Source organism: Meriones unguiculatus, chromosome 21 (genome assembly GCF_030254825.1).
Source record: "Meriones unguiculatus strain TT.TT164.6M chromosome 21, Bangor_MerUng_6.1, whole genome shotgun sequence".
Classification (NCBI taxonomy): domain Eukaryota; kingdom Metazoa; phylum Chordata; class Mammalia; order Rodentia; family Muridae; genus Meriones; species Meriones unguiculatus.
The window spans coordinates 33899399-33911214 of NC_083368.1; positions in this window are offsets into that span (position 1 = coordinate 33899399).

The window sequence follows — 11816 nt, forward strand, 5'->3', positions numbered from 1 at the left end:
TACCTAACATTCCTGAGGTCTGTAGATAACTTCCTCAACGTTAGTTATATTAGTCAGCCAATCACTTTGTAACAAGCTTGCCCTTGCTAAATGTCACCTAGTCCTGCTAAGCTGGAAATTCCTGGTCCTTGCTTAAATCCCAATAAAACCCTACCTTGCAGCTGCTTAGGGCTCTCCCCTCTTATCCACTGCATTGGTGGCCATCAAGAGCCCAAGCTTAAACCTGAATAAAGCTCTTTGCTCTTGCATACATGGCCCAGCTCCTGGTGGTCTTTGGGGACCTTAAGATCTGGGCATAACAGTGCCATCCCTGGGCTAGTGGTTCTGAGTTCTCTAAGAAAGCAAGCTGAGCAAGCCATATGAAGCAAGCCACTAACTAGCCTCCTTAGCCTCTGTGGCCTCTGCATTAGCGCCTGTCTCCTGCCCTGTTTAAGTTTCTGTCTTGAGTTCCTTTAGTGATGAAAAAGAATTTGGAAGTATAAGGCAAATAGAGCCTTTGTAAGGATTGTGTACCAAAGATACACGGTGGGTTCACAAATCATGCCATGTGACTGGTTACACATGGGAGGTTTGTTAAGGGAAGGGGGAGGGGTCATAGAGACTGTCTCTGGGCAGGGTAGGAGGGGGGGAGGTGGTGTGAATTCTCTTAGAAGTTGACCCAGAGCATGTGCTGGTGGTTTCAGGTGGTCCATAGGTGGCCTCACAGATGCCTGATATCTAGTTCATCAGGTCCCTTAGGGCTGGCCATAGAGATGGCTGCTTATGGATCTCAATATTTCTCCCTTTTTGTTTTATTAAAAAGTGAAGAGCTAGGAAGGAGCTGATGGTGGGGAGGGCATAGGGGTGACCTTTGCTCTTCAAGCTACTTCCTGCTGATTAGGGGTATAGCTGGTCCCCACCATCAGGGTTGATTAAAAGGTCATTGTCATCTGGTTCTGTGGGCAGAGGTTGATAATCCTGTAAGAGTAACTGATTAATGGCTTGGTTAGAGAATGTTTGCATTTGTTGTTGAAGGAATGTAGAGAAGAAGTTAATAAAGCAGGGTGAAAAAAGCAAAAGCAGAAAGACAAGCAGAAGAGGTGTGAGGAAGGGCAGAATCGACTTCCATATGGGGTTCTCGAAGGCCCGAGAGCTAGAGGCCTCAAGCTGTTCCCTTCATTTTTGTAGATTTGTCTGGAGTTGTTGGATTTTGTCTTTTACTATACCTGACTGGCTGACATAAAAACAGCATTCCTCCTGGAGGAAGATGCAAAGGTCACCTTCTTCAGGTGTGAGGAGATCCAATCCATGTCAGTTTTGAAGTACTACTGCTGCCAGCGAGTCAGTCTGTCCTTGGAGGGTTAGTATTGTCTGAGCCACTTGCTGGAGGTCCTGGATGAACTGGGAAGAAAGCTGATAATATAAAGTTAGTGAAATGGCTGGTCCTGCTGTCCCAGTCCCGACAGCTGCTGTGATTCCTGCAACAGCCAAAGAGGGGCAAGATTTGAATTGCCCTCTTATTCTGCTGGGCAGCTATTGAGTCCATGACCGGGATTGGTAGGGGCTCTTTTTCATTTCTCACCCCCAGCTTGGGGAAGAGGAGCACCAGTGTGCAAAATCCTGACCAATCAGCAGACAGATGATGGTAGACCTGAGTGCCACAAAGAATCGAGGTATTATTAGCATAGGGCATTGGGGTTGAGATGAGGTATCAAGGATTATACTTTATTACAATCTAAGGAACTTAGCATTCCTGCAGAGTGTGTCCCAGATGCCTTGAAACAACTTGCCACACCAAAGAGGGTGATATGAAAAAGGCAGGGGGTTGTGGCAACATTAGAGTCAGGGCAGTTAGTGAATGGTGAAGTAAGGTTACTTGATAGAGTCACTGGAGAAGCTGTCAGCGGTAGTTCTGAGTTGGTCCCAGGTGTTACACACAGCCAGCAAGCTTTAAAACGGCCTGACTGGGTCACATGAAGGAGCTGTAGGCCAAGGTCAGAGTCTGAAGTAGGAGACGAAATGACAGGTTTGTATTATTAAGGAGGGGGGACGTCAGAGATGCAGTGACCTTAGAGGAGTGTTTAATTACCTTCTCTACTTCTCCCATCCCCAGAGATTTGGTAATTGGAATAAAATTTCTCTGGATATGGATGATACTTATTGGTAAATAGGGTGTGTTGCGGCAATAGAGTTTTCCAACGACACCTGTTTCCCATCTGGGATCCCAAGGGTCTCAGATGTATAAGTAGAGTCTTTTTATACAGGTGAAGGAGCTTCTTCTGTGCTGGCATGTGGATTTGGCAAGACCAATTTGGGCAGCCTCCATATCTGTCCAGCCATTTTTTGCAATAATCTTTTGTTTGATCAAAGAGGAAGCAAACAAAAATTCTATCGAATAAGAGAGGAGGGATAGATGTGGGGGTGATGGCTATTTCAATCGACTCCTGACAGCCTCCTATAGAGCAATTTCCTGACCCTATTTATGAGAGACTGTTTATTATCAAAGATGGTTTCTTGTACCTCCAATCTCCATACGGATGGACTACCTTGGATAGAAAAAGGCAAGAGGGAGAGGAGGAAAAAAATACATATCCAATCTAGTAGGGTTGAACACAGCTACTGTAGTGAGGCCTCATTTCTCTGGAACTGGAGACAAGGTGGTTGATCTTGGCGTCTTCTGGAGCTTGAGGAAGCAGGTTCTGGAGTTGATATGTAGGAAGGGGCATTCTCTTGAGGGGAGGGGTAAAAGGCTTGATGGATAGATAGATGAATCTAGTGAGGGAAGCCCTCAAGCAGCTGTGGGGGTCACAAGAATTACCTTGAAAGGGCCCTGCCATTTAGGAGAAAGAGATGGGGGGCTTTGGTCTAGGAGGAGAGAAGGACCTGGTCCTCGATGTTAATAGGAGATGGACAGGGGTTAGTGTATGGCTGTGGTAAACAGTGGTCAGTAAAGACCCATAGAAGAAAACGGAGATGACAGAGCAAGGGAGTAAGTAGGTGGTCAGGGAGAGGCGAGATTTAGCTAAAAGACCAGGAGTTAGGACTGGTCTTCCATACATGAACTCGAAGGGCGAGATAGAGGTTTTTTGGGGGAGAGCTTGCAGCCTGAAAAGGGCCAGGGGGAGGAGTTTTACCCAACTGAGGTGAGGCTCTTGTGATAGTTTAACAAGTGTATTTTTTAAGGATCGGTTAGTTTGTTCTATCTTTCCTGAGGACTGGGGATGATACGGGATATGAAAATACCAAGGAATATTAAGGACTTTCGATTAGGTAGGGGAAACCTGAGAAGTGAACTCAGGACCATTGTCTGACTGGAGGGAGGTAGGGATTCCAAAATGGGGGATAATCTCATGGAGAAGGAGATCAGAAACTGTCTGGGCTCTTTTGTTAGTAGTGGGAAATGCCTCTACCCATCCTGAGAATGTTCCACGAAGACCAGGAGGTACCAGACACGTTTCACCGCTGGTGTGTGGATAAAATCAAGTTGCCAGTCAGTCCCGGGGAGAAAGCCTCTAGCCTGGTGGGTAGGGAAACGGAGGTATGATATCCTGAGTTAGGATCTGAGGCCTGGCAAATCTTACAAGCGGCAATAATAGTCTTTAGGAAACGCAAGTCCTCAGTGGTGGGCTGCAGGAGGGACTTGACAAAGTTAGATGAGGCTCGACTGTTAGGATGAAAGAGCGGGTGTAGATAGGACTGAATCTGACAAGTGTCAAGAGATGGCAGGGGAGATATGGGTTGTAGTGTAAGGATGTCCTGTAGTGGATGAGAAGAGTCTAGGCCTTTAAGGGCCACAGCCTTAGCTGCCTCATCAGCCTGATTATTTCCTTTGGAAACAATGGAATTGTCCATCCGGTGGGACTGGCACTGGACTATTCTGGTGGCTGTGAGAAGGTGGGAGGCTTCTAGCATGACCATAATTTGGTTGGCATTGGTTATACTCCCTTTGCTGTAAGTAACCCATGCTGTCTTCAGATGGTAGCATGGGAAAGAAGAATATAAAAGGCGTACTTAGACTCTGTGCAGATGTTAAGGGATTGTCCCTGAGCCAATTAGAAGGTGCGGGTAAGAGCTATTAGTTCGGCCTGTTGATTAGTGGTTTGGACAGGGAGGGCTTGTGCCTCAACCACCTCAGTATCTGACGCTATGGCACAGCCCACTTTTTGAGCTCCCTCGTGTACAAAGGAGCTGCCATCTGTGTACCAGGTATAGACGGCCTGAGGTAATGTGCCCTCCTGTATGTACGAGGGGTGGGGCAATAGTTCTTCTAAAGTTTCAGTGCAAGAATGAGATAGGGGATAGTCAGAGTTAGGTCGAGGAAGAAGTTTGAAATATTAAGAGGTTGACATGGTTGGAAAGTAAGAGTAGAGTCTTCTATTAGCACCACCTGGAGGGAAAGAACACTGGAGGAAGGTAGAGTTTGTAAAAGTAAAAATACAGATTGTGAGACGGCAGTCATAGGTGACCCAAAAGTTTTTTTGAGTCTCGAATCAGAAGTTCCACAGCCACTAAAGCACAAATGTGGGGTGCCCATCCTTGGATTATCAGGTCTAATTGTTTTGATAGGTATGCTATAGGTGCAAAGGGGGGGGTCCCAGTTGGTGACCCAGGGCTCCAAGGCATATCCCTCTTTTCCTGTTAGCATTTGGTGATACGTGGCCTTTGCAATCTCCCAGAGGTAGATTACATAATATTTTATTAACTTTATTTTTAAAATGTCAGTGAGACAGGTAGCACAGCTGCTGAAAAACACTGGACTTTAGAAATAACTGCTGAATTAGATCAGTCCATTTACTTTACTGGTGTGTTAACCTCAGAATGTAAGTCAAGGAATATGTCGCCTTTGGGGAGAGGCTATGCCTTTATTTCCACAGAAACTGAGAAACTATGGATTCCTTCAAAGCTAATAAAGATTAGATTTGACCATGGGAGACCTCCTGAAAATCTTGACTGCTGACATGGAAGGTGCAAAGAAAGAGACCCAGAAGGATGGGGGCAAAAGGACAGAAGCAAGACAGGGCCAGAAGGATGGAACAGAAGGCAGGAACAGAGCAGGGAGGTGGAGCAGAGAGAGTTGTAGGAGGAGAAGCAATGGCAGGGGAGTCGGTCTGAGTGTGGCTGGCTAGCTGAGGGACTGCTCCAGTGAACAGATGTCACCAAGTCTTCATTATTAAACCCTAAGCAGGACCCCCCCAAAAAGCCCCTGCAATAGGCTGTATCGGATTTCCCTGGCTGATGTTTCACCTTCGGATTTTTAACCTCAGTTATATACCTTCCTGCTGTTGTAAAACAATAATATCATTGTTGTACAAATAAACCTATGAAGAAACCGAAAGTACTGCGTCAAGGCAACCTCTTTTTGATAAAAGGGTGACCCATGACTCACACCAGGCCGGCAAGCACACAAAGGAAGGAAGGTCATTTAGGGTTTTTTTTGCTTTTTGTTTTTGTTTTAAGCACGTAGTAAACATGTCTTTTACACATTGGCTAGAGTCCACCTCACATTATTTCACAGTTCCTAGTTTTAAAAGAATTGGCATGAAGGAAATAAAGCAAGGGAGAAGAGCACAACAGGGCCTCTATGTAAGCAAAAGTTTTAGTAGTTGGGAAGGTGAAAGCTGCACAAAAATTTTACAGAGTGGAAGAAATTTATAAATTATTACCACTTGGTAGGATATTTGCTTTTGATTAAATAATAATAATAATAATAATAATTTCTCATATTACCTAGAGTCAGAACCATACAACTGCTCCCCCACAAATTTATCTTTGGTTTTTCTGTGCCTCCCACTGTATTTGAACATGGGCTTGCCCCGTTAGGCCAGGTTCCACAGTATGAATCCTTGCATTATCTTGTATATAGAAAGACCAATACATACTTAGGCTAAGTGTCCAAGTAAGGAAATATTTTTACCTTACATAATGGAAATGTTTCGGTGTAACTATTCTGCCACCAAGTAGCTGGCTAATCACTCTGGGGTTTGATGCCATATTGGGAGCTTTGTGTTGGTCTCTGTAGTTTACAGATGGGAACGGCTTTGGTCAGCTCAGCCTTTGTGAGGAGAAGTTCTTATCGGTGACCCTATGTCTAACCTCTGTCCTTGCATATGTCTACTTTGCTTATACGCCTTTTGTGTGATGACTTAGTAGCTGTGGCAGTTTGAATGAAAATGGCTCAAATAGGCTCATAGATTTGAATATTTAGTCACCAGGTAGTGGCACTATTTGAAAGGATTAGGAGGTGTGGCTTTGCTGGAGGGCGTGAGACACTGTAGGTGGGCTTTGAGGTTTTCAAAAGCCCAAGTGTCTTAGTTTGGGTTTTATTGTTGTGAAGAGGCACCATGACCAAGGCAACTCTTATAAAACAAAACAACAACAAAAACCATTTAATTGGAGTTGACTTACAATTTCAAAGATTTAGTCCATTATCATTATGGTAGGAAGCATGGTGTGCACACAGGCAGACATAATGCTGGAAGAGCCAAGAGAGTTCTACATCCTGATCCACAAGCAGCAGAAGGAGACTGTTTGTCACACCAAGCAAATCTTGAACATAGGAGACCTCCAAGCCCATTCCCATAGTGACATACTTCCTCCAACAAGGTCACACCTACTCCAATAAAACCACACCTCCTAACAGTGTCACTCCCTATGGTATGAACATTCAAACGCATGAGTTGATGAAGGCCACACCTATTGCCCCCACCACACCAAGCCAAGCCCATTGCCTCCCTCTTCCTGCTGCCTGTAGATCTGGTTGTGGAATTCCCATCTACTTCTTCAGTACTGTGTCTGTATGTAGGTTCCCTGCCGTTGTGGGCATGTGAACTGTGCAACCAGGGAAAACCAGCCTGGAGCAAGAGTGAGGTCAGGAAGTGCCCAAACTCCAAAATTATCATCTTGAGACCAGCAGGAGTAAGGATTGCTCTCCTCTCCTGTTTTGGGCCTGCCTGTCCTGGTTCACATAGTCTTGCAATGCCCGCCTCCTTCACTCTTGAGGTAGTCCTGTATCCTGGTAACCAGGTTTCAGGTTTCCTCATAAGGACATTTTCAGCCTGCACCTGAAATTCCTCTTCATGCAAATGAAGCATTCCCAGCACCTCAGCCCCAGCCAATGATGTTCACTCACCTGAAAAGCTCTACCGACTACCCCAAGGTTTATGTAGCCCTTATCTCTCCCCTACCCCAATAAAGAGAGTTGTATTACTGGAAAAGCTGTGTCATTGAAAGAACTGTATCGGAGAAGGCTTTCTAACCCCTTCTTCTCCAGGCATTTACTACCAGACTTAGATTTTGCTAACTCACCCAACCCCCTAATCTTCATTCCTCTAGTATCTGGACAAATCTATGCCTGGGTGCTCTGAAGAGAAGAAGCAGGAAGGACCTGGGCTCCAGAACAACATACCATAATCACAATGAACCGTAAATCTCTGAAACCGAAACAAACTCCAGTTAAATGCTTTTTTAGAAGAGTTGTCCTAATCATGGTGTCTCTTCCCAGCAATAGAACTCTCAGTAAGACAGAAATTGGTACCAGAGAGCAGGGTACTGCTGTGACCTGACCATGCTGCTTGTTTGCAGAATGTGAACCTTGAACTTTGGGTTAGAAAAGCAGTTAAATGTTGTAAACAGAGCTTAATGAGCCATCATTCTAGGAGGGTGGAATACAGTAGTGCTAAGAGAGCTATGTGCACTGTGAATGCTGAGCCCAACATGTTTCAGAGGGAGCAATGTATCACCTGGGCTATAGTCTATTCTTAGAATATTTTTGACAAATAATGTGTCTGTTTTCTGTTCTTTTTTATAATTTTTATTTTTTAATATTAATCACAGGTTATTTACTTTGTTTCCCAGCCATAGCTCCCTCCCTCATTAACTCCCAATCCCACCCTCCCTCCCTCATCTACTCCCTGCCCCTTTCCAAGTCCACTGATAGGGGAGGACCTCCTCCCCTTCCATCTGACCCTGGTTTATCAGGTATCTTCAGGACTGGCTGCAAAGTCCTCTTCTGTGGTCTAGCAGGGCTGCTCATCCCTGTGGGGAAGGGGGTTGGGTGGGAGGGGAGGTCAAAGAGGCTGCCATTGAGTTCATGTCGGAAATAGTCCCTGTTCCCCTTACTAGCATACCTTCATGGATACTGAGCTACCATGGGCTACATCCAAGCAGGGGTTCTAGGTTATATCCATACATGGTCCTTGCTTGGAGAAATAGTCTCATAAAAGATCCCTGTGCCCAGACATATTTGGTCCTTGTGGAGCTCCTGTCCTCTCCAGGTCATATTAACTCCCTCTTCTTTTATATGATTCCCTGTACTCTACTGAAGATTTGGTTTTGAGTTTTAGTATCTGCTTTGATACACTGCTAGGTAGAGTATTTCAGGGACCCTCTGTGGTAGGCTCCTGTGACGTTACTTGTTTTCTCCTACATCCAATGTCCATCCCATTTGTCTTTCTAAGTGAGGATTGATCATCTTACCCCGGGTCCTCTTTCGTAGTTATCTTCTTTAGGTGTATAGATTTCAGTATGTTTATCCTATCTATAGGATATACCATGTGTGTCTTTCTGCTTCTGGGATACCTCACTCAGGATGATCTTTTCTAGGTCCCACCATTTTCCTGCAAATTTCATTATTTCCTTGTTTTTGATTGCTGAATAGTATTCCATTGTGTAAAAGTATCACAATTTCTGTATCCATTCCTCAACTGAGGGGCATCTGGGTTGTTTCCAGGTTCTGGCTATTACGAATACAGCTGTTACAAACATGGTTGAGCAAATGTCCTTGTTGTGTACTTGAGCATCTTTTGAATATATGCCTAGGAGTGGTATGGCTGGATCTTGAGGAAGCACTATTTCTAATAGTCTGAGAATGCGCCAGATTGATTTCCAAAGTGGTTGTACAAGGTTACATTCCCACCAGCAATGGAGGAGGGTTCCCCTTTCTCCACAACCTCTCCAGCATGTGTTGTCACTTGAGTTATTCATCTTAGCCATTGTGATGGGTGTAAGGTGAAATCTCAGGGTCGTTTTGATGTGTATCTCCCTGATGGCTAAGGACATTGAGCATTTCTTTAAGTGTTTCTCTGCCATTCTATATTCCTCTACAGAGAATTCTCTGTTTATCTCTGTACCCCATTTTTTAATTGGATATTGCTTGAATTATTGCTTTTTAACTTCTTGAGTTCTTTATATATTCTGGATATTAGCCCTCTGCAAGATATAGGATTGGTGATGATCCTTTCCCAGTCTGTAGGCTGTCGTTTTGTTCTGACCAGGGTGTTCTTTGCTTTACAGAAGCTTTTCAGTTTCATGAGGTCCCATTTATTGATTGTTGCTCTTAGAGCCTGTGCTGTTGGTGTTCTGTTCAGGAAGTTGTCTCCTGTGCCAATGAGTTCAAGGCTCTTCCCTATTTTTTCTTCTAACAGGTTTGGTGTGTCTGGTTTTATGTTGAAGTCTTTGATCCACTTGGACTTTAGTTTTGTGCAGGGTGATAAATATGGGTCAATTTTATTTTCCTGCATGTAGACTTCCAGTTAGACCAGCACCATTTGTTGAAGATGCTGTCTTTTTTCCATTGAATGGTTTTGGCTCCTTTGTCAAAAATCGAGTATCCATAGGTGTGTGGGTTTATTTCTGCATCTTCTATTCGGTTCTTTTGATCCACCATTCTGTTTCTATGTCAATACCCATGCCGTTTTTATTACTATTGCTCTGTAGTACATCTTGAGATCAGGAATGGAGATACCTATTGTTGTGCAGGATCGTTTTGGAAATTCTGGGTTTTTTGTTTTTCCATATGAAGTTGAGAATTGTTCTTTTAAGGTCTGTAAAGGATTGTGTTGATAATTTGATGGGAATTGCATTGCATCTGTAGATTGCTTTTGGCAGAATGGCCATCTTCACTATGTTAATCCTACCAATCCATGAGCACGGGAGATCTTTCCAAGGTACTTAATGTTATTAGTGGCTATTGTGAAGGGTGTTGTTTCCCTGATTTCTTTCTTGGCCCTTTTGTCTTGGGTATACAGGAGGGCTTCTGATTTTTTTTTTTAGTTAATTTTGTATCCGGCCACTTTGCTGAAGGTGTTTATCAGCTGAAGGAGTTCTCTCATTGAATTTTTGGGGGTCACTCATGTATATTATCATATCATCTGCAAACAGTGAAACTTTGACTTCTTCCTTTCTGATTTGCATCCCCTTGATTTCCTTTAGTTGTCTTATTGCTCTAGCTAGGACTTCAAGTACTATGTTGAAGTGATATTGAGAAAGTGAGCAGCCTTGTCTTGTCCCTGATTTCAGTGGGATTGATTTAAGTTTCTCTCCATTGAGTCTGATGTTGGCTATAGGCTTGGTGTATATTGTCTTTACTATGTTTAGGTATGTGCCTTGTATCCCTGATCTCTCCAAGACTTTAAACATGAATGGGTGTTGGATTTTTGTCAAATGCTTTTTGACATCTTTGGAAATGGTCATGTGGTTTTTCTCCTTTAGTTTGTTTATATGGTGAATTATGTTGATAGATTTCCATATGTTGAACCACCATTGCATGCCTGGGATGAAGCCTACTTGGTCATGGTGGATGATATCTTTGATATGTTCTTGGATTTGGTTTGTAAGGATTTTATTGAGTATTTTTGCATCAATGTTCATAAGAGAGATAGGTCTGAAGTTCTCTTTTTTTGTTGGGTCTTTGTGTGGTTTAGGTATCAAGGTGAGTGTGGTTTCATAGAATGAGTTTGGTAATGTTCCTTCTGTTTCTATTTTGTGGAATAGTTTGGAGAGAATTGGAGTTAGCACTTCTTTGAAGGTCTCGTAGAATTCTGAGCAGAAACCATCTGGCCCAGGGTTTCTTTTGGAAGGGGGAGACTGCTTATATTTCCTTGGGGGATAGAGGACTCTTCAATCTTTCTATCCAATCTTTCTATCTGATCTTGACTTAATTTTGGTAGATGGACTCTATCTAGAAAATTGTCCATTTCTTTTAGATTTTCAAATTTTGTGGCATAAGTACGACCTAATGATTGTTTGGATTTCCTCAGTGTCTTTAGTTATGTCCCCCTTTTCATTTCTGATTTTGCTGATTGGATAGTTTCTCTCTGCCTTTTAGTTAGTTTGTCCATCTTGTTGATTTTCTCAAAGAATCAGCTCTTGGTTTCATTGATTCTTTGAATAGTTTTATTTGTTTCTAATTGATTGATTTCAGCCCCGAGTTTGATTATTTTCAGCTGTCTGCTCCTCTTGGGTGTATTTGCTTCTTTTCTTTTTCTAGAGCTTTCAGTTGGGCCATTAAGTTGCTTGTATGAGATGTCACAAATTTCCTCTTGAAGGCACTTAGTGCTATAAATTTTCCTCTGAGCACTGCTTTCATTGTGTCCCATAAATTTGGGTATGTTGTACCTTCATTTTCATTGAATTCTAGGAAGTTTTTAATTTCTTTCTTTATTTCTTCCTTAACCCAGTTGTCATTGAGCAGCCAGTTGTTCAGTTTCCATGTGCTTGTAGGCTTTTTTCTATTTCCATTTTTGTTGAGGTGCAGCTTTAATCCATGGTGGTCAGATAGAATACAGGGGATTATTTCAATCTTCTTGTATCTGTTGAGGCTTGCTTTGTGACCAACTATATGGTCTATTTTGGAGAAAATTCCATGGGGTGCTGAAAAGAAGGTATATTCTTTTGAGTTTGGGTGAAAAATTCTGTAGACATCTATTAGGTCCATTTGAATTGGGGCCTCTGTAAGTGTCTTTATTTCCCTGTTTGGCTTCTGTCTAGATGATCTGTCCCTTGGTGAGAGTGGAGTGTTGAAGTCTTCCACTCTTAAGGTATTGGGATCAATGTATGAT